Raw genomic sequence first — 27,500 nt, 5'->3', positions numbered from 1 at the left:
ATGCATTTGCCTGCCATGTGAGACCCCATGCATAGTCTGATGCATCTGTTGTCAGGGTTTGGGTGGTGAGGGGTTGAGTGAAAGGCAGTCCCTTGTTGTGGTTGCATGCTTATGCCTACCAAAGGAACTCTGCCGTTAGACATGGTAGGATAGGAATGACTGTTTCCAGGTCCTGAGAATGTTGGCACCAAAGACTTTTTAAGTACCACTGAAGTTTCCTCATATGCATTCTTGCATATGGAATTAGCAGAATGCATGAGGCCATGAACCCTACGGCTTACAGTATTTTCCTTGCTGATAGCTGGGTTTTGGTGGCCATTTGTTTGAAGTAGTTGGTGAAATACACCAGCTTTTCTAGAGTGAGAAAGGCCATCTGGGAAGTTGTGTTCAAGCTTGCTCCCAGGAATACAATTTTTTGACTGGGCACCAGTTGTGATTTCTTTTCGTTGATGGTGTACCCCAATGAGGGCAGCCACGGTGGTGCAGCGGTTAGCATTGCCACCTCACAGCAAGAGGTTCTCCAGTTCGATCCGTGGCTGAGCTGCCTTCTGTGCAGAGTTTGCATGTCCTCCCTGTGGTCGTGTGGGTTTCCTCCGGGTGCTCCGGTTTCCTCCCACATCCCAAAGACATGCTGCAGGTGGACTGGACACACTAAATTGGCCCTAGGCGTGAGTGCGTGCATGTGTGTGCCTTCGGTGGAAGGTTGGGTGCCGGGCTGGCACCTCGACACCGTAAAACTCCACTGCCAATCATGAGCGGCCGGTGATCCGCTGTGGCGACCCCTAACCAGGAAAAAACGAAAGAAGATAGTGTACCCCAATGAAGTTAGGAGTCTTTTTACAAATGCCAAGTGCTGAAGCAGCAATTCCTGACTGTCCACCTGAATCAGGCAATCGTCCAAGTATGGGAAAATTTGGATATTTCTCTGCCTGCAGTATGCAATGGCTGGTGCCAGGCACTTTGTGAATACTCTGGGTGCAGTAGATAAGCCAAAGGGAAGTGCAGAAAATTGATAGTGCACAGAGCCTGCCCTGAAGCGTAGATATTTCCTGCAAGACTCTCTTATGGGGATGTGTAGATAAGCTTCTTTTAAGTCTAGGGTGAATAACCAGGCATCCTTGGCTAGCATAGGGAGAAGCTGTTGCAGGGTAAGCATTTTGAATTTTGGGACCACCAGAAAGGTCTTGAGAATTGATAGATCCAGGATTGGGTGCCAAGAGCCCTCTTTTCTGGGCACCAGAAACAGTCTGGAATAGAAACCCTGTCCCCCTTTGTTCGGTTTGTGTTTTCCTCCTAGGGGTGCAAGTAATTGGGCAGGACTGAGAAGGGTAATTGAAAAGTCACTGTGAATTTTTTCCATAAGGAGACAGATTTAGCTTTTCTTCCTTTTTTATTTATTTATTTATTTTTTTTTTTAAGAACCTCTTCTGCTTTGGTGCCAAACAAACAGTCCTTATGTAAAGGAGCATCTAGTAATTTTGATTTGACATGATCTGGCAAGGTTTTTTCCTTCAGCCAAGCATGCCTTCTTAGTACAGACCCAGTGACTGCAGCCCTGCAAGATAGTTCTAGGGCATCAGTGTCGCACTGTAAAGTATGCTTACTAACTTGGTTTCCAGAATGCATTAACGCTTGTAAATCTTTATTTTCTGCACAGTCAGGAAGTAACACCATTTTTTGTTTAATTAGTTCCATAATATGTTGCTGGTACTTCAACATGTGAAACTGGCAAATCAATGCCCTGATGGCAAGAGTTGCAGATGTATATACCTTCTTACCCCATCTGTCTAAAGCTCTGGAATCCCTGTCTGAAGGGGTAGAGTGTTTGGCTGTAGTAGCCTTAATACCTTTAGGTCCCTGGGAAATGGTCTCTGGATCTGCAGTAGGATTCTTAATTTGTGAGAATAAGGTATGTATGACTGTATTCCATGAAGACATCATCTACAACATCCAGGACAGGGGGTATAGCTAGAGGCCTATGCTGTGGCAAATCTAAAAAAATTTTCTGAGTCTTTTTGGACTGAGGGTAGTCCTGACATTCCCCGCAGAAATGCTCTCTCAAAGTATGTAAGGTTTCACAATAATAAAAATCCTCTGGAGGGGAGGCAGAGTGAATGGATTCCTGTGCATCCGAATCCTCATAGGTTGATAAGGTTATGTCCTGGTAATCAGAAGGGTCTGTAGAATCAGAATGAAACTCCATTCTTTGTCTCTTAGCAGGGGAAGGCTGGCTTCCCCTAATTAGGGTAATAAGGTCTTCAGCCATTTTAAGCATTTGTTTTTGTGGCATGGGAACTTGAGCATGAGCTTTGGTCTTTGGTTTACTAGGCATAGTGCGTACTCAGAGCCTGAGAAACTCGGTAGTTTTAGCTAAAAACAAAGTAGTCTTTTTAATGCGAACATCGTTAGGTCGGAATACAACCTCCGAAGCTGGTTCCTGCACAGCGGCTCTGAACCCATCCAAGGTAAAGATATCCGCAGGTTACTTAGTCGAAGAAGCATCTCGCGGCACACCAGACTCCAAATGGGTCTCAGCAGAGGCCTGCGAATCTGTAGAAGCGGGCATAATGGGCTGCAAAGGTGCCTCACTGAGTACCGGCGGACTGGTGACTAGCTTAACGGAAGCGTCATCGGCAGTTTTGGACCTATGCAGTCTGCCTCCGTCTTCATCTTTACATTTTTTCAGAAGATTGGTAGTCAGATGGCTTATCGAAACCATTTCGGAATACAGAGAATAAGAGCGAAAAAATTTAGCAACAAAGATAGCCTGATGATGAATGGTTCGGGCGTTAAACAAGGCACAAAACCGACAGCGAGGGACACCGCGGTATGGGCCTAAACAGGTGATGCAGTAAGAATGAAAATCTCTGAGAGATATTTGCTTTCCACAGGCAAGACAATTGTTACCTTTTTCTGACATCAGTTAGAGCAAAAAAAAAAAAAGTATTCCCAACGGAGTACTTAGCTTTAGAAGACTTCAGGTTTGAAACTCGAAAAAAGAAAATTTCAGGTAGCGGCCAACCAGCACTTGCTAACTGCTTCTGCTTCCGGTTCCTTCTCGGCAAGAAAAACTGATGTAATGGCATTGGCTGCCTGTTTTATACCCCTGACGACCTGACGTCATGGAAGTGGCGACAGCATCAGACACAGAAATCCCAAGACTCTGGTATTCAGGCTGACTGACAGCTACCTGAAGGCAGATAACCCAAGTGTGATGACTGCAACAGTGAAACACGAGGAACATATCCATCTAGCAATAATTACCTTGGAGATAGGTTTTCCCAAAAAGGGTTTATAGAAGGATACAAACAATTGATCAGATTTGCGGAAATGTTTTGTCCTGTGTAAAAAGAATCGTAACATCCAACATGTGGAGTTTGTATTCCATCTTGTTAGAAAAATTAGGAAAAAATACAGGCAAATTGATGGTCTGATTGATATTGACTGATGATGCCACCTTAGGAAGAAAGGGTGGATTGGTTCGAAGGGAAACCGTATCTTTGTGAAAAATCATGTAAGGAACTTTGATGGACAAGGCCTGTAATTCTGAAACCCTTTTGGCAGAGGTAATAGCCACCATCAAAGCTGTTTTCTAAGATAAATATTTCAGATCTGCTGTTGCAGCAGGCTCGAAAGGCAGCACAACCACAGCTTGAAGAACCATAGTAAGGTCCCATGGGGGAACAGGATCTTTGACCGGGGGGGGGGGGGTAACAAAAATGTGCTTTTAATAAAGGCTTTACACAGTCTGGCGGAGGCTTTAGAGGCAGAACTCTCGCCCACATGAAAATGAGAGATGGTAGCCAACTGAACCTTGACAGTAGAAGAACTAGCTCCATGTTAAAAAATATCAGCTAGAAAATCAAGAATGGCAGAAACAGGAGCCGTGAAAGGGGTCTAAACTCCTATGAGAAGCCCAAAAGGAAAAATGGTTCCACTTGCTGTGATAAACCTTCCTGGTCGAAGACTCATGTGCAGCCACTAAAAAAGATCTAACTGAGGAAGAAGGTCCAGAAGTCCTAGCAATCACAGGCACTGAAGCAGCCAAGCTGTGAGCTTCAAACTGTCCAGATTTGGATGAGGCACCCCCGAAGGGTGTGAAATTAGATCGTGAATGGGATCCAGGATCCAAGGCGGAGCCAGGTGGTGAGACTAAAGGAAGGGAAACCATACCTGGTGAAGCCAAAATGGGGCAATGAAGATCACTTTGCTCCCCAGAAGACGAGCTTTCTGTAGATAGCTTGGAATAATATACTGGCGGGTGAGCTTTCTGTAGAAAGCTCGGAATATGAGGTACTGGCAGGTAAGCATACAGAAGACTGGGAAGCCAAGCATGAACTAGAGCATCTCTGGAGGACTCCCCCGGCAGGGGGTTCAGAGCGAAAAGCTCACTGCACTTCACGTTGGAAAGAGATGTGAAGAGATCGCAGCAAGGTTGACCCCACTCGTGGAAGATCTGTTCCGCTACTGAAAGATTTAGAGACCACTCGCAAGACATCAGAACAGTTCATCTTAGCTTGTCCGCTAGAATGTTGGACCGTCACTGAATGTGCACTGCGATGAGAAAGTGACCGGTGGAAATCACCCATTCCCACACACTCATGGCCTCGCGACAAAGGGGGTAAAATCTGGTCCCTCCCAGTTTGTTTATATATCAGACCACTGACATGTTGTCTGACTGAACTGCAATGCTAGAAGGACCGCCATCTCTATGACATTTATGTGCAAGCTGGTCTCTACAGGGTACCACAGGCCTTGGACCGTCCTGCCTGAACAATACCCCCCACCCGAGCTGGGAGGCGTCCATAGTTACTGTGGCTTGGGCCGTGGCTGGAACAAAGGGTTGTCCCTCCAAAATGTCCGGAGAAAACATCCACCACATGAGGGACGACGTACAGACTCAACTGAGTTGAACTGGATATGCCAATGGCAGTTCCAACAAGGACTATTGGACAGCTAGAGTCCACTGTAGAATTCTGGTGTGTAACCAGGCACACAGGAGAAGAGTTATGGTCGCCGCCATCGAGCCTAAGGCCCTCAACACCGATTCCGCCATTGGGAGATGACAGTGGTAGATCAGGTTGACATGCATCATCAGGTTTTGTACTCGCTCCGAGGTCAGGAAGATTTTGCACTGAAGAGCATCTATCCTGGCACCAATGTAGTCTATCACCTGTACAGGATCTAGGAGTGATTTGGATGCGTTGATTGTGATCTCCAAATGCAGGGCAAGAATCAGGAAATAATCCCTGGTTTGGGAGAGTAGATGCCTGGTGGGAGCAGTGAGAAGCCAATCGTCCAGGTACGGATAGACCTGAATTCCCTGAAGCCTCAGGCGAGCCGCTACCACCATCACTTTTGTAAACACCCAGGGGGGGGGGCTGTGGTGAGATCAAAGGGTAGGGCTTGAAATTGGTAATTATCGACTCCTAGCCAGAAGCGGAGGAACCTCCTGGAGCTTCTGTGCATCTTTATGTGATGGTAAGCAACCTGGAGGTCTAATGAGCACATCCAGTCGCTCTCTTGCAGGTACGGCATGATGGACTGTAATGTGACCATCCATCCAAAACTTCTCTTTGGCAACTGACAGGTTCAGGGTAGAAAGGTCCAGAATGGGCCTCAAGTCCCCAGTTTTCTTTGGCACCAAAAAGAACCGGAGTAGAAGCCTGATCCGGACTGATATGGGGGGACTGTTTCGATGGCTCGTTTTTCAAGCAGCTTGGAAATTTCCTGTGCTGCTGCCTCCCTTTGCATGGGTTGTATGTCCGGGAGGTGTCTGGGAGATTTGGAGGGGACCCACAAGGGGGATAGAGTATCCTCTGGATATGATCTGAAGCACCCAGCGGTCTGATGTTATGGACTCCCACATCGCTAGGTCTAAGGACAATCATCCCCCAACTGCATCCAGAGTAGAGCAGTTGGGCCACCCCTCAGGGTTGCTGCCCAGGTCTGTCCAAGAAAGGTTCCAGAGACCCAAAATTCCTCGGATCACCTCTGCCTCTGGGCCGGCATCCCCTCTGCCTCTGGGGGAAGAAGAGCCCTGAGTGACACGGGAATACTGTAACTTCTGGAACCACATCTTCTTTTGCCCTATCTGGTTCTGGGAAAAAGACCTTTGAGGGTTCGAGAAGCGGATCCCGATGGCAGTGTCTTCTCGTCCTTCTCTTTCTGGACTAATGTCTCTTTGACAGTCTTACCAAAGAGAGTAGAGCCGTCATAAGGGGCACTGGCAAAGGACACCTTGAAAGGTTCAGAAAATTGACAATCTGAGCCAGGCATTGCACCTTATGGACACGCTGGAATCAGCCGCCCTAACCGCTCCTTCTGTAGCATGTGAAAGGAGTCGCATGGACGTGTTGGAGACTGCTATCAAAGTGGCCATCCTTGCAGAGAATGAGGCCCTGTCCTCCTGCGACATGGACTTCGGGGGAAGACTCCTCCAGCTCCTTTACCAGGTCGCATTTGAGTCTGGTGACATGGGCCAGGTAGTTCATCGCCCTAATTGAAAAGGTAGCTGAAACGTAAACCCACTTCTCTAGGTGGTCCATCATCCGTGACTCTCGGTGAGGAGGATGAACCGAGGAACTCTCCTGGTTAAGTTCCTTCTTTGTGGCTGCTGCTACCACCATAGCTTCTATGGAGGAGCCCTTGTTCCATGCTGGTCTGTCTGTGGGGAGGACCTAAATTTTGTCGGGTCTTTCCATGGTGTATGGCTTCTTCCATGCCCGTGAGGTGAACAGATCCACCAAAGGATCTGTGGGAGGGGACACCCAGGAAGTAGATGGACCCGTGCCAAAAGCCTCCAGGAACATGGACTCAGAAGAAGGTTTGGGAGAAGACCAACCTCCCCATTAGTGCACCACCCCCCTCACCACACTCAAAACACTGAGGGGGGAGATGAAGCAAAAAAATCCACACAACTATTCAAACTAAGCTAACTAACCTAAAAACTATAAACTCGCCGCACCAAGCGAGGGGAGGAGAAAGGGGAACCTACTCTATTACTATCTAAAGATTTTTAAAGAAAAAGTTATTTTTAAGTTTTTTTACCCACTTGAAAACCTGGAGCTCAAGAGATCATGATGCATAAGCTATTCGCGGCAAATGAGATCAAAGGGGGTTGGAAGGTAGTAGAGGTGTATTATGGGTAAGGGAGTAGCTTGCAGCTCGAAGCAGACGCTAGTAATGTTGCTGGCTTGGATCGGATATGGATCCGTATCCCACAGGTTGAAGACCAAATGAAGAAAACTACTTCAGATCTACTTTAACCTCTATTTAATGACTCCTGAGGATGAATGTCAGGACTGAAGAATGTGGAATATACCAAAAAAATGGAAAAAAGTAGGTGTTCCATTGCTTGAAAAATCAAACATCCACTAACTTTTCCATGAAAAAGTGAAGTTTAAACTGGCAACAGTTGAAGCTAAACTGGAACAATCAGTATAAAACAATCACAGGATAAAGCATGCTGCAAGAACAGATCAACTGAAATCCCTGAAAAAAGTGAGGTTTGGCAAAAGGTTTACTGGTTCAATGGACTGAGATGGAAGACTCCACTTAAATGAGAATGCACTAAGGATGTATTTGTGATTCAATAAAAAAGAAATGTTGCCTCTAAATAAAAAGCATCTTACCATCCTGGCACTAAAACGTGAAAAGTCTGAATTAATTATGGCATGCTGAGATGTGATGTTCTCCAATACATGGTTTCCCTTTTGCCTTGAGGCAGAAAATTAAAAGTTATGCACTTAATAACTTGGCATCTGTGTTATCCAATTTCATTCTTCGTCATTAATGGGTCCTAGGATCAGATTTCGGATCTGATTCGGCCACTTTTATAAGACTATAATCAGATTCTCGAGCTCCTCCCTCTCCCATAATGCCTCACATCTACCCTAACTCCTCAGATCGAGTTTGCTGCTCTATAAACAGTTTATCATAGAAGACTATGTCCATTTATATACATGCATATACACTTAGACAGGAATATAATAGGAAATAGCCATAATCTGGAGCTCAAACTAGGAACCTTTGAGTTCCTAAATCTTCTAGATCTAAGCAGATTAGGCTGGGGGATGGATAGGCAGGACGTTAAGAAGAATGAAACTGGACAACACAGATGCCAAGTTATGGTAAGTACACAAGTTCTAAATCTGATGTTGTCCATTTCAATGGGTCAGAGTCCCCATCTACATAACTCATTGGGTGGCCCTTTTGGAAGGATATGCTAGAGCACCATGGAAACAAAGGATGCTCTACTCCTGGATACGTCATTTAACTTGTAGTGAGACACAAAGGTATGCAGTTTGGACAAAGTTGCTGCAGTACAAATTTCATCAGTAGTAGCTCTCAAAAAAAAAAGGCAGATGAAGTGGCCATATTTTTCGAGGGTGAGGTAGTTGCATACCTTTGAATAAGTAATTGGTAGAAATGCAATCAGTAATCCATTTTGTTACAATGATCTTTGACACTGCCTGGCCAAATCAGCTGGACGAAAATGATTTAAACAGTTGTTAAAATCTTCAATGTTTCTTTGTCCTGTGCAGATAGAAATGTAACTGCCTATGAACATACAGGAGATTTAACATGTAGTTGCCTTTGTTGGAATGGTTTGGGAAAGACTAGCAATTTAACCGTCTGGTTGAATCTCCATCTCCACTTTAGGCATGAAAGTAAGATTAGTTAAGGACACCCTATATTTATGGGAAAGGATATAGGGTGGTTTGGAAGACAATACTTATAATTCAGATGCCCTTTTTCTGGAGAAAAATTATTTTCCAAGCTGGAAATTTTATGTCACAAGAATCAGCTGGTTTGAAAGATTTCTGAGTGAGGCCTTGGAGGACAATGGTTAGATCCCAAGGAGGAGAGGGGTCTGACTGGAGGCCTAAAAAAACACTTTTCATAAAGGCTTTACATAGCTTGGACGCAGATGCAGTGTCTTTTCCCATGTGAAAGTGTGTAATTGCTGCCAGATGTAATTGTATGGTAGAGAAACTGGCACCATCCAGAAAAAGTGAAATGAGGAATAGAAGTATAGCTGATACAGGAGCTGAAAAAGGATAGATATTTTGTTTTGAGGCCCATCTCTTCCACTTGTTATTATAAACCTTTTTTTGTGGAAAGGTTTTGAGAGTTAAGGATAATTATGTTGGACTGCTGAAGCTACCTGGACTTTCTTAGCATCAATGTAAGTGAAGAAACCAAGTGGTTAAATGTAAGGATAGTAGACTGGGATGTAGATGTTCTGGTGGGTGAGAAATTAGATCCCGACTGGGATTCAATATCTATGGGGGATATCTGGTGTGAGATCATAGGAATGGGAACTATACCTGATGAGGCCAGAAGGGGGCAATGAAGATCAGAATGCTCTTCAGCCTGCTGGCTTTCTGTAGAATTTTTGGGATCAATGGTATGGGGGGGTAAGCATACAGGAGACCATGAGGCCAATCGTGAACTACAGCATCCCTCAATGATTCCCCAACTGGGGGGATCAGAGCAAAACACTTGCTGCACTTGTTGTTTAGGGGAGAAGTGAATGGGCTGCAGCAAGGTTGGCCCCACTGGCTGAAAATCTGGTTGACTGATTGAGGGACCAATCATGTGGGTTCAAAATGGATCTGCTGAGTCTTGTCTGCTAGTACGTTGGTTTCCCCTGGGAATGTGCATTATAAAGAGCAAGCGGTTTGAAGAGATTGCCCATTCCCACACTCCTATGGCACCTCAGGGGCATGAACGGGTTTCCCCCATTTGTTGATGTACCAGACTACTAACATTACCTGTATAAATTGCTATTGTACCCAGAGAGAGGCAGTCGTGGAAGACTTGCAATGTCAGAAGAACTACTCTCATCTCTAGGACACTGATGTACAACTTTGTCTCTGTCAGGGACCACATGCCTTGGACCAATCTTCCTTGATAATGCCCACCCCACCAGGGAAGCATCTGTGGTCATTGTGGCTGTGGGAGGGGGAAAAAAAGAGAACAGCCTGGCTAGATATAGATTGTTTGATAGAATCCACCACTGGAGGTGACATCTGCAAATTGGGGTTAGTTTGATGGAGACAGATAATGGATGGAAAAGGATAAACCACTGAACTGCAAGGGTCCAATGAAGTACTCTCATGAAAAACCTCGCTAAAGGTACCAAGAGAATTGCTGCAGACACAGAACCTATAGTGCTCTCAGAATCAGTCTTGCAGGAGGGGCTGGCAAATCTAGAAGGATCTATGCCCATTGTCTCAGGGATACTACCTTTGGTTGGGGTAATGCTGCTGTGTGTGTAAAAGTGGTCAATTGCATTCCTATGAACTCCAAGTTCTGCACAAGATTTAGTTTTGACTTTGCCATGTTTACTGTGATACCCAAAAGGTTGAAGATCTCTATTAGATAGTGTGGCTCAAAGAAGTTGATGCTTTGTTGGTGCAGTGAAAAAACAATTGTCCAACTATGGAAAGACCCGGAATCCTTGTATTCTCAGGTGAGCTACTACCACTACCATGCATTTGGTCAACACACAGAGAGCTATGCTGAGACCAAAGGGCAGGTCTCAATTGATGACTGGCTCCAAGCCAAAAGCACAGGTTGTTTCCTGGACTGTCCGTTTATTATGAAATGACAGTACAAGTCCTGGAGGTCCACAGAGCACATCCAGTCATCCTTGCGAAGAAGCTGCAAAATGGACTGGACTGTAACCATCCAGAACTTTGACTTCTTCACATACAGATTTAGTTTGTTTAGGTCTAAGATCAGTCGCAGGTTCCCTGTCTTTTTTGGCACCAAAAAACAGCAGGAGTAAGTTCTGGATCCTTGTTGCTCAGTCAGGACCTTTTGGATGACATTTTTCTAGAAGTTTCTGAACTTCATGAATGGCAAACACCCTCATACTGGGTGGCACATCGGGGAAATGCCACCTGGGACTTGGAGGTGGAAGGAAAAAGGGGATATAGTAACCTCTGGAAATTATATATAGCGTCCAGTGGTTGTTTGATAAATTTGTCCAAGTGTCTAAGTGCGATGACAGACTGCCCCCAACTGCCTCGAGAAAAGGACAGTCAGGCAATGCTTCAAAAGCGCTGACATTGCTCAGAGAAGGGTCCTGGTCCCCCCTTGCCTCTTGGGCGGTATTTGCTATTAAATCCTCTTCCTCTGGAGGAGAAATCTTCTTTAAGAAACTAGAAAGAACTTTGAGAGTTTCTCAACCAAAGTTTTAGTACCTCGCTGGTTCCTTTTAGGTCCATCTGCGGGGCAGAAAATTTGATTACTACTGCAGACGAGGTCTTTCCCTCCTGTTCACTGCGGGTGAGTGCTTCCTTGACAGATGGTCCAAAAAGGAAGGAACCTTCAGGGGGCACTAGTGAAAGACACGTTAAAGGGTTCTGCAAACCCGCACAGCCTCAACCAGGCATGCCTCATGATGGCTATGCCTGTTCCAGCTGCTTGAGAGGTGCCCTCTGCAGCATAAGCGATTAAAATCATTGAGGAATATCCTAAAGAAGAGAGAGAGTGGCCAACTGGGGAGATACCTTCTTGAGGTCTTCCTCCAAAAATAATTACCTGTAAGAGTTGGTAAGTTCTTTTCTAAAGTCTCTTTGTAGTTGGGTAAAATGTGGGAGATAGTTTAATGCTCTCAGTCTGAACATAGCAGAGGCATAAACTCACTTTCCGTGCCTGTCCAAAGCCTGGGACTCTGTTTGGGGGATGGACAGTGGAGCTTTGCTCAGCCAGCTCCTTCTTAGTGGCTGCTGACACCACACTAGCATCTACGGGCAAGCCCTTATTCCAATGAAGTCTGTCGGTAGGAAGGCTTAGATATTTATCATCATGCTTTGGTATGAGCTCCTCTGTGTCGGGTTCCTTCCACGACCGGCAAGAGACTAGATCGATAAGGTAATCTGCCGGGGGCTGGAATCGCCCACGACATAGATGGGCCGTCCCAAAGGCCTCCAGAAACAACTGCTCCTCAGGAGTAGGTTGGGAGGAGCATCCACCTTTCTGCTTTAAAATTTCCAGAATCCAGGTTGAGATCTTGGGGATCCCTCTCCCTCAAAGTCAGTGTTCTCAGTTAAAGACACCAGAGGGGAGTCTAAGTGCCTCCTGTACTTTTTCTTCAGATGTACCTCCTCTGTGGAGTGTTCAGGGGAGGAATTGGAGTGGGGGACCCCTTGAGGGATAGCTGTAGTCTGGAGGCTTGTTCGGTGGGGGGGGGGGTGACTAAACAGTCAGATATATATATATATATATATATATATATATATATATGTGTGTGTGTGTGTGTGTGTGTGTATATATATATATATATATATATATATATATATATATATATATATATACACACACACACACACACACACACACACACACACACACACACACACACACACACATGTATAACTCTTGCATGCATATTTGCTTGAATGTATACATGGACAATTTAAACATTTATATACTCTTATTCAGTTGTGAAATATCTTGCAATGTTCTACCAGGTTCTTATCTACTCTCATTGTATATTATGTACACTTGTATTTTCAACCAAAAGAGGGAATATCCTCTTATTATATACTAACAGCTGGAAAGTTTACAATCTGCATACTATTGCTCTGTAATGTCTCTTGTAAATTTTTCTTCTCTCTGTAAACTTATGGAGTTTTTCTCCCCAGGACTCCACTGAAAATGGACACTTGTCCAGTTGGACTATCCTGGAAAACAAATGTTAAATAAATAATGAATGAATAAATAAATAAATGTCCTTAAGGGGTCATTTGCATATATCCAATCTGTCTCCACTACTGGAGGTTAAAGGCATTACACACTGAAGACCCTAGCTGGACTGGGTCTTTCTTGCTGTTTTCACAGTTCATTTGTTTCTGCAGGGTTAAGGGTCTGAGAAGTTCAGTCATGTCTGTGGCAGTAACTGAGTAAACATGAAGCACTTAACACTAGGCGCCTTAAAGAAATTAATTTTGATAATTCACGGCATCTGAAGTTAAATGAGATGCACTTCCAAGAAAAATAAGTTTCCTCTTTCAACAAAACAATAAGTGATGCTGCCAGAAACTGCCAAGACAGACCAACAATGTGTTTTCAGATAGAAGTAACAGATATGTAGAAGTTGAGATGTGTGAACCTCTATGATGACCACTACAAGTGTACATGTCCCCCAAGAATATCTCTATAAAGGTCTGACAGGGAATAATGCCTTACAGGTTGGGTTTACCTCTCAGCTAAGTGACTGTAATTTAGTAATCAGCCTCAGACTCTTCAAGGCAGAGAATACCTTGGGAGTGCCACAAGAGTGTACAAATATTTTAGAAAATACTGTGAAGTAATAGGTTTTAGTATATGCATTTTACTGCCTTGTGTTCTCCAAATCAAGAGGCGTATAATTATTCAAGCTTTGTTTCATGGTTTTACCTAGCTGGATACCTAGGGACTCTGCATGCTTTCCAGACCACTCATCTGAAATTGCTAGTAGTAAAGCTCATCTGCATTCATCAGAAGAAATACTAATGTCCTGCTCTTAACTGTCCACTGTAAGCATAGTTTAAATCACGTATTGACACAGAAGGGCGTCAAAAGTTGTGAAACACAAAAGGGTTGGTTAAAGACAAACTGGTCACTTAAGGGGCTAAAATAGACTACACCAAAAGACAACCATCTAAAAAGAAAATGTTTAACAGCATGAGGATTGGCTACCAACCTTAACTACCTCATATGATTGAAAAAATAATTCCAGAAAGACAGAAAGTCACAAACACACAAAAGCACTAATAGGTACTCTAAGAATGACCTATAGCCACATAAGTGACTGGCACTGCAAACATGTAAGCAATAATGCCCGACAGGGTGTGTGTTAATGTGCAATTAACTCCCACCCAGGGGTGTTATGAGACCCAACGCCACAGACAGAAGGCTCTTAGACAATGGGCTCGCTGTAAAATTGTTGTGTTTTACTTTTTTTTTAAAATACTATATTATTTTTTTAATATATATTTTTGATGTACAACAGTTCCACCACCTAATGTTTCCAACTGTGTGTAGTATATGTTAATGGTGTTGGAGGAAGCATTTTACATCAAGTACATATAAAAGGATATAGCACAGGATATAGTACTTAAAAATAAATAAGTAAAACAATTTTACAGAGCTCATTCTCTGTCTTTCATACATAGTCTCTTCAGTTTTCACACACACGTACATATACACACACAATCTCATCTGGTTGCATACATGCATTCACTAACACACACACGCAGACAAACAAACACATGCACACACATGCACTTTTTTTCCTGTTTACCTTTATTTTACACTCGCTAAACAGCAAAAGCACTGCTTAGTGAGTGTAAAGTAATAGTATTTTTTTTGCAGTCAGAGCTCCACAGCAGCTTGATATACTGTCATGAAGCGGCAGACTTGTTTTTCAACAGTTAAAAAACAACACAAGCACCAAGATAGAAGAATATAAATCCAACAGGAAAAAAGACAACTGCCAGTATATCCAAACGTTTATTCCACTTGCTTCTCTCTCTCTAGCGCTTCGGCTTCAAAAAGCCTTCAAGGAGTATCTGTTTTCAACAGGCATTACTTGTACATTTAAAACCTTGCTGGAGAACATTTGTTCTCCAATAATGGTGCTTATGTACAATTTGCCCATTCTCTACAACAGTTTAAGAAAAATCAAATAGTAACTTTTCTTGCAAAGGTAGCAGACAAGTTTCAGAACCTCCCACAAATACTTTGAACTTCTCAATCACTACTGCAGTAATGTATATAACGTAAGCCCTGCCTGAAATACTACGGCAAGCAATAGAGAAAAGGTGTGTGTGTGTGTATGCGCTACAGACAGAACACAACAGAACTGCTATAAATGGCATCCTCGAACTTGAACAGGGTATGGGTAAGCAAAGCAGGAAAACTTCAGGGTTTGACTCCATTTCGTTTTGAATTATACTAAACTGCTAGATTGTTTCTAGAAAAGATTGCTTTGATCAACCCAGTTTTTAAAACCAAGACCATCCAGGTCCCTGACTCCAGAAAGAAGGTACTGGTTTCTGTATTTTTTTTTTTTTTTTTAAAGTAGAAAGACCTTGAACTTCCATCTTTTTACCCACCTATCTATATTTCAAATCTGGACTGTCATGTATAACTACTTTAGTAGACATAATAGACTAATTACTAGAGAATTTGACAGACCCTTAAACAATGTGGATTCATAACTAGTCACCAATCTTTTGATAACACTATACAATTCTGACAAAACTTGTTTAACAGGTTAACAAGTCTTGCACTGAAAAGACATTTGATAAAGCAGACTGAACTTAACTTGATTAAAGTGAAGGGATTTTGATAATGTTTTAGAAAGTTTTCTGCTCAATCTGGACAAACTAAAAAAGGACTACACAGAAAGCAGCCTACTTTTCCATCTTGTTAGCTACTGGAAAGAACTAGAAAAACCATAAAGACTGTCATTAATATGGAAGTGTAGCATATGGGAGGGGGGGGGGGGTTTGCACTCCTGAGTAGGCCATCCATCCTACTATCTTGACAGAACTAAACCACTTAGAAAAGCAGATCAGATATTTGTTTCCTGATATGGAATAAAAAAGAACAACCAGTGCTCAAACTCCTTTCAAGTGGTTGCCCTCAGCCACTGCTTTTTGTTATACCCACCATGGTAAACCAGTTCCAGGCAGTATAAAGGCTCATTCTACTACAATGTTGTCTTCTTTGATGGCATCTTGAAAAGCGGTGGACAAAGTATTCTAGAGGTGGGTACATGGTCTTTTGTACATACCTTTACAAAACATTATAAACTGGATTCTTTTGCAGATTAAGGACAGTCTTTGCCAGGACCATTCTCCAGGGGCTCCTGGAAAAACATACTTCCTTCTCCCTTGAATAGGCTTTGGTAATCAACCCGTACAGCCTAAAGGGTACTGCAGCAGTGGGAATGAACACGGTACAGTTGTCTAAGTTGCACTTACCTATAACACTAGATATTCATATTCCTCACTGCAGCAGTAGCTGCACCGCACTGCACCCACCACCCCCACACTTCTGCCTATAGTTAGTTGTAGGGATACAATGTTATTTGTTATTGTAAATATCATTCCAGAGGTTCAGGATGAGAACACGCCTTTACTTTTGGGCAAGAAAGTACTAAACAGAATTTCACTCTGCTGATTTTCTTCCACAGTGTAGTCCAATCAGCAGTCAGTGAAGGTATGGGACTGAAGACAGATCTTTTGGCAGCTGGCCAGTTCGTCCCTGGACAAGAAATAAACTGCATCACCCAAGGGTTACTGCAGCAGTGGGAATCATAAACTTAAGTATGTCTGTCTTTGCCTTCGTAAAGAGAAACTAATTAATAGTCCCCAAAGAATGCGTAGTGTCCTCCTACTGGTTATCCTGATGAGATGGCAGGGCTATTAATTGGAGAAATGTGACTACATACTGGCTGCTTATGACCAGGCAGGAAAGTAGCATGCTTGCTACAGCAAATCTGATTATTTTGTGGAGAGTACCTCTCAGTTTAATTTCTCCAAGTCTTTTGGATTTCTAATGCCATGACAGGAATGGACCCTATTCTTAAGTCAGGGTATGACTAAAGTTCATGAAATTCGTAATGTAACTAAATCAAATACTAAAAAGGTCACACAGTCAAACCAGTTAGTAAAAACTAAACAACCTAGCCAAGCTAGAGTTTTCACTGTGTGATACCTTAAACCTCCTATGAGAGGCCCATGGGATATATGCAAATTACCCCTTAAAGGCAAGTGTCTCAACTATATGACATGCCCATGACTTTTTCCTTTAAGTCTTTATGGACACATTCAGGACAATAAAGCCAACCCCCACTAGCTGTGGACATGAATGGATATCAGTTGATGAGGCCATAAAGGCGGCCGAAACATGCCCTTTTTCTAATTCTGTTCTGGTTTTATTTAGCAACCCATGATCCTTTGCTCCATATGACTTTTTTGTTACCTTTTTGTTCCACTGCTACAACTGATTTTTTTTTTTCTTAATGACTACAGACTTTCTTTGCATCAGTTCTAGTATACAGTTTGTATATTGTTGGAAGGCAAGTTAATGGTCTGTAATTTTCAGGATGGCTTGCAGGTTTACCTTAAGGAGGAGTATCATTTTTTTCCTGTTAATCAAGTTGATGTCCATTCAGAATGCATCTATAAATAATTTTACTCAGAACAAAATGTTTGTGCAAAGATATTAATACTTTTAGCCAAATGTTAGGTACTGTATCTGGGCCCAGAGTTTACCAATTAGGAGCTTTTCTTAAATTTTATTTCAATTTCTCTTGCCATTCCCTTCATCCCATTTCATATCCTCTATATCAGAATGTCTTACTGTTTCAATTGATTTTTCTATCCATTCAGTGTCTTTATTATGTTCCACAGTGTCCTCATGAAAATTTCTTCAAAATGTGCATTTCTTTTTTTTTGGGCAATGTTTCTATTCTTTCTGCTTTGTTTCCCAGTTTTCAATAAAACTCTTTTGGGTAATCAATGAATCACCCCGGCTAATTATATACAACTCAGACATTGCACTACAGTGGGGGAAAGGGCAGGTTTCCTTATACCTAATTTACTGCTTCCTTGATGTTGGCCAGCTATCGTTCGATGCAAAGTTTTATGATGATTTGGCCTTCTGATTACATGAAGGTTCGATGTTTAGTGTTCGATGAACAGCCATTTGATGCACATGCTGTTTCATGATTAAAACAAACCCAATGCTTTCATGGTAGCATTTTTCTTCTCTTCCTTTCCCTTACTGCTCTGTTTTTGTAGTAAGACCATCTGTTATTAATTTAGATGTGCACTAATACATCCTACTTATCTCTGTTAGAAAGCTATAATTCACAGTGGAAATGGATAATGATGAAATGGCAGGAAGTTCAGGAAATTAGGACAGACTGGGGTTTTGGATGCAGATTCTTGAGAATAACCATACAGATTATTATATTCATAAAATAGCAGAAAGTATAAAGAAAAGAGCTTCTCCTGATGGGGATGACTGCAATTAGGGATACAGAGAATAGACAAGAGGGTGATGGAAATTACTGGGAAAAAAGACAAAGGAACAAAGGCACTAGGAGCAAAAAAATAGAGAGGGAATGGTAACAGAATGGGAAGAGGCCAAGGATTCATTTGGACTGCAGGATAGAGAAAGCCTACCCTATCAGGGATTGATAGAGTATAGACAAAGAGAAAGGAATAGGAGGACCTAACTGAAAGACCAGCACTGGTATAGGTTAGAGGAATCTAGAACAAAAGCTGCTGTTGAAAATGGTACAACTACAACAGCATATAAAATACTGCATGATTACTATAAAAATCAGTCAAGGCAGGTTAGAAAGGATTGGGTAGAGAGACTGGACAAGCAATTATTAACAACTCCCCAAGTGATGTTGACATCTTACGGAATTGACCTCACTGTGACAGACTAGTGTCAGAACCATGGTCTTAAGCTCAATGACAAAAAAATGCATCATCCCCTTTGGGAAGAACCCGGTTCACACGAATTACCACATTGACGGCAGTCCACTGAACACAGAAGGTGTTATAAGAGATCTGAGAACACAGGCTGACAGCAACCTCTCTTTTGATCACCACATTGCCACTGTGGTTAGAAAGTCCTTCTATGTGGCACATCTCATTACTAAGGGTTTTACATCCAGGAAGAAAGAGGTTCTTTGTCTCCCTCTACTCTTCCCTCATTAGGCCAATCATCAAGTACAAAAGCTCCATTTAGCATGTACCTCACTAGACACCTGCAACAACTGGAGAGGGCCGCAAAAGTAACTCACAAAGAGGATCCTAGGCCTTAAACACTTGCCCTATATGGACAGACTCAAAAAAAACAACAATTCTCTGTCTCATATCGCCAACTTAGAGGCGATCTCTGCTTGACTTACAAAACCATGTCTGACTCAGCTCTGTTAGAAATGCTACATCTAAAGAAATCTCAATCCCTCCGCACCACATGCTCCAGAGACCTCAACCTCATTACCGCAATTAACTGAACATGTTGGAGGGACAGGTTCATAACCCAGACACTGCCCATCCTATGGAACAGACTTCCCATACATGTCAAGCAGAGCAGCTTACTGACCCTCTTCAAGAGGAATCTTGATGAGTGGATGGGAAACAGAAAATTCACCCCAGGGATAACACCAGTGGCTCTACTCGACAGGGGCACTGGGAGCTAAGGACAGGTGGCACTATGCCAGGGTAATTGTATGGCTAGGCTTGTAAAGGCCCCAGGGCCATTAGCCTAGTACACATCTATGAACCTATGAATTCACAAAGAAACAATGGGAAAATATATATATGCATGATTCCCAAACATGCAACAGAGTCTAGATGGATTTCAGACCTTTGCCTGGAAAGCTTGGGTATTTTTATGCCCCAAGCAGACTCCAAAGAATTTTTCTTGGGTAGATTGCAAATGTTGGAGGTGTGATTGGGGGGGTGGGGGTGGGGGGGCGTAATTGAGAACATATTTTTGTAAGTGTAATGAGTTGGCAGACTTAAAAATTCCCTGCAGACTACCCTGTCAGGTGCTATGTAGTTTCAATGAGAAACTTGATGAAACATCTGGAGAGACTATACAAAGAAAAACTAATAAACTGATGAGGGACATTAAAGATTACAATGCCAGTTTGGCTTTTAAAAAGATAGCCAATCAGGATCGACACAAAGGAGGTACATGGACTTCCGGGGAACTTGAAACTTAAGTGTTTCCTTTGATTCATCAGAAGTAACTAGTAGTATGGGAGAGTCGAAAGCAGTGGAAAACGCGTATCCCCTTTACAGTCACTGCAGCAACCTGGCTATACGAAAAGTAATCGTCAGAACAGCCGGAATAATATGGACAATGAGAGAAAAGAGGTCATTCTGAAGGTAGCAGAGATGGACAACATGTTAGGTTTGACAACTACAATAAGAGGACTCGTTACCGATATAAATAATGTCCTGTCATCTTTAAAAGAGATTGTTAATGAAAATTGTAATACTTTTATAGTAAATGTGTCCGGCAATATTCTTAGTGAGGCTGAAATGTCAGTATTAAAATGCAGCCTTCAATTTGTGCCCATGATATTACCTAGGAAACATGTTTTCCAAATGGAACTGTTTCAGTTAATTAGAAAGCTGCATTTGCTGCAATTTTTGCTGTGAAGAAAAATGTTTTTCCTAATGTTATTTCTGATGTTGTAGAAGGGGAAAGTGATGAAGGGTATACTTGTTTTTCTTGTATTTCTTTTCCTGCAATTACTGATTCCAATGATGTTAATGCAAACCGTTTGCTGGATACGTCCAAGGTACCCTGTAGGAGTAAATTTATTCCCCCTTTTGTTCAGGAGGAGATGCAACAGTTTTCTGTGATTAATTTTGCTATAGATAAACGTTTACAGAAATTTTTGAAAAATAAAAGGTGAGTGCGTGTTCAATTTAAACAGAGATGGAAGGCCATACAGAATACGAATAAATGGCAAGAACTGGTGATTAAGCCATCTGATAAGGGCAACAGAATAGTGGTGTTACATTATTCTCAGTATTTAAAAATGTGTATGGACCATTTGATTAATAAAGAAGTCTACAGGGTTCCTAATCTTTTGGAATATCAGCAAGCTTTAATTTTCAAGAATTGTTGGGTAGAGGATACAGGTTAGGATATTTATCTAAATAAGATGTAGAAGTGAAGTTTAATGTGGAAGGTTGTACTTTGGCCAGATTTTACCATTTGCCAAAAATTCATAAAAGTTTGATTTCTCCTCCTGGCTGACCCATCGCAGCAGTGAATATTATTTTTTTTATTTACATAACATTCTGGTGAAGTTACATACACATTCAGTAGATTTTGTGATAAGGTTGGATTTGTATGTAAAAGATTCTTGTTTTTATTTTGGAAAAAACCAAGTTATATGGGGTAAAGATTTTTATTGGAGAACATTGGATGTGAAAAGTTTATACACCAATATTAAACACTGTGGGACTTGAGGCACTTATGTTTTTCACAGAGGTGATAGCCATGTGGCTAATTATGCGATTGGTTTGCTGCATTTTAGTTTAACTAATAACTTTTTGAGTTTATTCAACTGATTTACCAACAGGTCCAGGGGACAGCTATGGGGGCTCCATTTGCCCCTATGTATGTGAACCTAGTAATGGGTTTATTTGAGGCATAATTTTTATAGAAGTTAGATTTTTTTAAAAGTTATATTATTTTTATTATAGATTTATTGATTTAAATAATAATTTTTTGTGCAAGGGGTATGAGTCATTAGTAGAAGCATTTGTATGTGAACTACATAATCGTTTTGGTTTTGAATTTGATGGTTTGCGGACATGTAAGACAGATACATTTTTGGATGTGGTGTTAGAAGGCCATGATAATGGTAATTTAAGTACTAGGGTACATAGGAAATTTAATGATATGGGGATTTTGGAATAGGAGGTTACAGAGGAGCTACAGTGATGAAATTACTAGTGCCCTTGAAAGACTGTTCCAAATGGATTAATTGGGTAGGAGTAATCATGGTAGAAAACAGATGATGGTATGAGGTTAATTATTATTTATTTATTTATTAACATTTGTAAACCGGGTTGGTCCAACTGGGCCAGGTGCCCATTTTCAGTGGAGACCCAAGGAGAAAAGCTCCAATTACATACAGATAAAGTTTACATAATAGTCTGACATGCAAAAAGTACAGTGAACAATTTCAAAACAATCCATTCAACTGGAGAAACATTACAAGTTCACTTAAATTCAGACATTTCAAAAGAAAAATATAGATATATTATGCTGGAGTGTGTACTACAGAGTATAATGAGATTAGGTAGGGTCATGGCAAGTACAACTTTTTGTCCTCAAAGTGAAGTTTGAGTTCTTTCTTAAATTGTAAAGGGTGTGTTATGGAGCGTAAATGGGATGGGAATTTATTCCATCCCTGGGATAGGGTGGATTTATAAAGTAATCTACCAACAGATTGTTTTGGTTGGTAGATGTTGAGGAGTTGTTGGTTAGAGGTACTAAGTGTGCGAGTTGGTGTATAGGTGGAAACCAAGGAGGACAGGCCAGGTTAATGGTTTATATAGTATGGAGTGGATAATTTCAAACTGAGATAGAAAAAGTTGTTGTGGGAGTTCTAGCCATTGTAATGAGTTGAGTGAGAGGCAGTGGTGAAAGTTGTGTGGGGAGTTTGTGATGAACCTTGCTATTTTGTGGTAAGTTTGTTAGAGTTTGGCCAGGGTAGCTGTTTGAATATTAGTTAGAATAAGGGTGGAATAGAGAAGGGAGGGGAGAAGAGCCTGTAATAGGGACAGTCTGGCATCGTAGGTCAGGAATCTACAGTGTCGGTAGAGCATACCTAGCTTTTGGTGAGTATTCTTTATACTTTGATGAATGTGTATGTTAAATTTAAGCCTGTCGACAATGAAGGCTCCTAGAAGTTTTGTGTGGGAGTCAGGTTGTATTTTGGTGTTCCTAGAGGATGAGATAAGAAAGTTAGACTTTAGGTGAGTGTGTGTCCGGGGGAAGAATAACAGAAGCTTGGTTTTCTTAAGGTTTAGGATAAGTAGATTTTCAGCTAGTCATTTTTCCACAGATAGAAAGGTGTCCTGAGCGTGTGAAGGTCAGAGATGTTATTGGAAGAGCAGATGAGTGTTGAATCATAAGCATATTGGCTAGTACTGATTGTTTACAGGAGGTATATAGTTCATTTGTAAAGATGTTGAAGAGGTGGGGACCCAACACTGAGCCCTGATGCACCCCAGTAGTCACAAGGAGGTAGGGTGAGGTAGAGGAGAGCCAACGAACAGATTGCTATCCGTCAGACAGATAACTAGAGAAGAAGGTTAGGGTGGAGGGAGCTAGACTGAGGTTAGAAAGTTTAGTCAAAAGTAAAGTGTGAGAGTGTTGAAAGCTTTTGAGAGATCAAGGAAGAGGCTGGATACTAGGAGGTTTTTTTCTTGAGCTTTGGCTATTGTGTGTGTAAATAACAGGAGAGCTGTAGAGGTGCTGTAGTTAGGGCAGAAGCCATGTTCGGAGGGTGTGAGGAGGAGATAGTGAAGGAGTTGAAAGTGTACACCCTGGATTGAGGATTTTCTTTAAGGTGGACCAGAATTTCTGAGGATGTTTTAGTTATTCTGGGGAGAGTTATAAGATTTTGTCCTTACAGACATATCTTTTGACAAGATTCCGAAGTTCTTTGTATTAAAGTTACGTAAGCTACGACAGTCTCTAAGAGTGGGGTTTGATTGCTTGTGAAGAGTGGCATAGTACGCTAGTAGGAAGGTGGTCACTCAACGAGTTTGGTAAGGTAGTTGGATTGTGGTAAAGCTTGGGAGAATTAGTGAGAATCCAGTCAATGGTTGAAAAGGAAGAGGTGCTGCTGCGTAAGTAAGTAGGGGATGATATCAGTTGGTGGAATCCATAGAGATTGATGCAGGACAGTGGGGAGTTAGTGGAACGTTTGGACTAGTCAATGTTACGGTTGCCTAAGAAGATAGTTTCATAGGGTATGTTGAGAGAGAACTAAGAGTATGGATTCTAGGATTGGAATATTATTTCCAGGGGGGATATAAATGGAGGCAATGACAAATGTCTTATGGGGGTTCAGATGGCAGTTGACGATAATTAGTTCAGCTGGGTGGAAATCAGGAGTAGGTGGAGAGGTTAAGGCTGTTTGAATGGAGAATGGCAACACCCCCACCCTTTTTGTGGAGTCTATCACAGCGATAGATGTTGTAAGCAGGTGGCAGTATTTCTTTGTTAGTTATGTGTGGTTTTGTCCAGGTTTCTGATAGGGCTAGGATATGTGGGGTGTTTTGAGCTATCCAAGCATGTAGCTCAGTGATTTTGTTTGTGAGGCTACGTATAATCAGTGCATAGACAGAAAGGGGTTTGTACTGTGAGGTTTGATTTAAGGGAGGTTGAGCAGGGAGTGGGTGGTGGGATGATGTAGGGGAGAAGGGGCTGTTTGTGGCTGTAGGGTTAAGGGTGTTGGAGGTTGGGCCCGGATTAAGATGAATGTCACCAGCAAGTAGCAAGTTGCTGGGGACTGTGGTAGGGCGTGTTACTGAGAAAATCTGGTGGTGGAGTTTTGGCTTGGGTTTATAGGAGGGGAGGGTAGATGTAAAGTATAATGAGTTTGTGATAGCAGTGAAAGTTGAAGAGAGATGGGGATATTAAGATGGGGTGGGAAGCAGTGAAAGTTGAAGAGAGATGGGGATATTAAGATGGGGTGGGAAGGAGAGAAAGAGTTAATGGTAGATGTGGTAGGAAAGATTAGACAGGGTTGGAAAAGGTCTACATGACAGCAGGTTAGATTTGCGAGTAGTGTTAGGATTAGTAAAGAGAGGAATAGAAGAAGCATGGTAAGTTAAGTTATGAGTATAAGAGGGAGTTATAATTTAAAAACAGGTTGGGTGTAGAGGAAGTAAAATAAATAGTGATGGTGTAAGAGGTGGGAAGTGTGAGCAGGATGGACAGGTGTTAGTGGTTAGATAATGTCAGGAAGGGGAGGGTTACAGGCAGACACGAAGGGACAGGTCATTATAAATGTAATTGTAGTAGGGTGGGTGGGAATAGGGGTAGGGTAGAAAAAACTATCAGGAGAGCTTACAGGTGAAGTGTAAGAGGAGCCAGGGGTGTCTGGAAGAGGAGAATAGAAAGCAGGCACAGGGGAGCGAGACTCGAATGGGATAGATTGCAGGGAGAAGGAAAAAACGCCACAAAATAAAAAACAGTAACAGAGGTCAGCAGGAAAAAGTAGTGCAGAAATGGCAGGCTAAGGAGAGAGGTAGGTAGAGATTAGGAGCATACTGAAATAGGGGTTCCTAGGGATAGTAAAAAGGTTTATTTTGTGATAGTGTTTAATTTGACTCAGAAGATTGTTAGCATCATTAAGTATTATCAGATTTTTCTTCTGAAAGGGAAAGGTTGTGTCAAGAATTTATACAACACCCCCTTGGTACCCCTAAAGATGAGGCGGTGTGTAAAACCCATGGTGGTCAATAGTAAGTTCTGTGTACCGAAACCGGAGTGTATTAAAGGGGTGTGTAATTTTGGTACTTGGGCCTGTGGGGGTTTGCTCTGTACTTCAACATGTTGTTAGACTTTTTGATAATATTAATGGTGTTAAATATAACCCCCATAGCAGAGTATTCATTTAACACAGAAGGGGTGACTTATGCTTTGAGGTGTCCCTGCAACCTTTTTTATATTGGTGAAAGTAAAAGATCTTTTAAAATAAGGCTGCAGGAACACTTAAGAGCTATTAAGAAAAATAAACGTGAAAAACCCTTAGCAGTTTAATATTGTTCATGGGGGGGATTTATACTGATTTAAAGGGGTGTACTTTAGAACATGTTACAACTGAGAATGATGCCCTTTTGAAGAACAAATTGCTGTATAAAGAATCTGTTTTTATTTTAAAATATGGAACTCTGACACCTACTGGTCTTAATAGAGAATGTAGCTGGAAATCTCTCTTGTAAAAAGAAAGTTTCTTATTGGGTAATTGAATTATTAATTGCTTGTAGTATTTAATGGTGCATTTTATTGGTATTTGTTAACTCCTAGGAGGCACTTAGGTTGAGGTGCTAGAGCTGGTGTTGTTTTTTGTTGACAATAAATTTATAACTATTATTTGCACATTGATTACTGGTTACGCTGTGGATTATTACTCTGTTAGAAATGCTGGGCAAGCAAACTAGTGTAACTAAGGAAATTATTCTTTTTGAGATGCGAAACAGAATCAGATTTGCCTAGGCATAGTACAGCCTTGCTGAGTTTAATCCTGATGGCTGCCAAAAAAAAATGTATTACTAGAAACGGAAATCAAAGTGTAAACCACTGTAACATAAGTAGTGAACATAGTAATAGAGATAAAAGAACTGGAAGTGGGATCTTTGGAAAATGGCAGGAGCAACAATGCAGAATAATGCTTTGAAGGAGGAATGAGGTTTAAGGAAAGGCAGGAATTGAATAAGCTATGTAATGTTTAACTTAACTGTATAGAATATTATACATGATGTATGTTTGCAACTGAAAATATACTAAAGATTTGTTTTCATTTATATAAACGCATAAATGCCTATGTCATAAGTGACCATTCAATAAAAATGTTACTTGTTAAAAATTCTTGTAACAGCTTTAATTACTGCGTTCATCTGTTTTACCAGGCTTCCAACATTTTTGGTCTTACGTTATGTAATCTGTTTCTTTCATTTAACTTAACAGAGCTACCTATCTATTAAATCAAGCATCTCTTTCTATCGACCATTTTCTTCTAGACTGAGAGCACCCTCTTTGCTCTCCATTTTATGCGGACATTCTACAGAAAGTTCCAGAACGCCTTCCTGTGATGTATCCTGTTCAGATGCATCCTGTATCATCTGCTGCCCTTTCACATGGAAGCTTACTGGCCCATCATTCCACAACATTGCCTGTGTCAGAGTTGCTACTGTTTGCAACTCCTTCCTTTTATGGGCAACTTCAGCTGAACTTTTGTAGTAGTTTCCTACAGAAGGCTCCAGAACATCACCATGTAACAAGTCTTCAGAAGATTCCCACTCTGCCAGTTTCTACTCAGTTTAGGGATTCGTTGTTCCATCTTGCTGTGGCATTACCTGGCGGATTTTCTGCACTAAATCCTTCATGGCAGATAATCCATAACTGTAGTTTCTATTTGATTAACTTTTACCCAACTAATACTCTGTTCTACATTCCCCCTTTGTTTTCTTATTTTTTGTATTTTGAAGTTTTCCATGTCTTTGCCAGCATTTCTCTTCAAGTATCTTTGGAACTGCTTTTTGTACCAATTAGTTTTGGGTTTCTCATTTGCATAAATACTGGATATCATCTCCTTTTCCATGTCCATGTTTTTTTTGTAATACCTTTCAAATATGTGTTTTATTCTTTATATTTTCGCGCTTCCTCTGTTGCTTTTTTTCCAGGTGGCCTAAAGTTTTTTCAATGTAATGTTTTTCATGAATTTGTTGCATTAATAAATGCAAATATGCATTTAAAGGTTTGTGCAAAGGTTTTTTCTTTCCTCTAATTTCCACTCAATCTTTCTGAATATTTTAAAATCGGGAAATTCTGGCCTTCTTGCATACTACTACTAATACATCAATTATTCCTTATCCTCAAAAGTCCACTCGCCACATTTATGGCTTTTTTGGCCCATCAGTTTTTTGTGGACTACTACTTTCCACAATGAGGGGGGGGGGGGTAACCTCCACCTGAGTCTAGCCGAACCCCATTTTAAGAATGTTTCACTGTCTTCTGTTTTTTTAAGCACCTTTATTATCACTTAAGACACAGGCAAACATACAGTAACAGAAACAAAAACAAACCATTATAACATTTTTCCACTTAAATGCAACAGATAACACGGTCTTCTCTTTGCTACTTACTTTAAAAAAACAATTATTTTTACAAACAAAAATTTTTCCCCTTTAATTCAA

General features: G+C 41.5%; 1 protein-coding gene across 1 annotated transcript in view; it reads right to left on the bottom strand.

The window, feature by feature from the left end:
• The window catches only part of KTN1 (kinectin 1), a gene marked incomplete in the record, with an annotated part of 2,305,074 nt that overhangs the window by 1,953,363 nt on the left and 324,211 nt on the right, over nucleotides 1-27,500 (bottom strand).

This window comes from Protopterus annectens, chromosome 6.part0 (genome assembly GCF_019279795.1).
Source record: "Protopterus annectens isolate FY-2018-M chromosome 6.part0, PAN1.0, whole genome shotgun sequence".
Classification (NCBI taxonomy): Eukaryota; Metazoa; Chordata; order Ceratodontiformes; family Protopteridae; genus Protopterus; species Protopterus annectens.
This window is presented reverse-complemented; position numbering and strand designations above follow the sequence as displayed.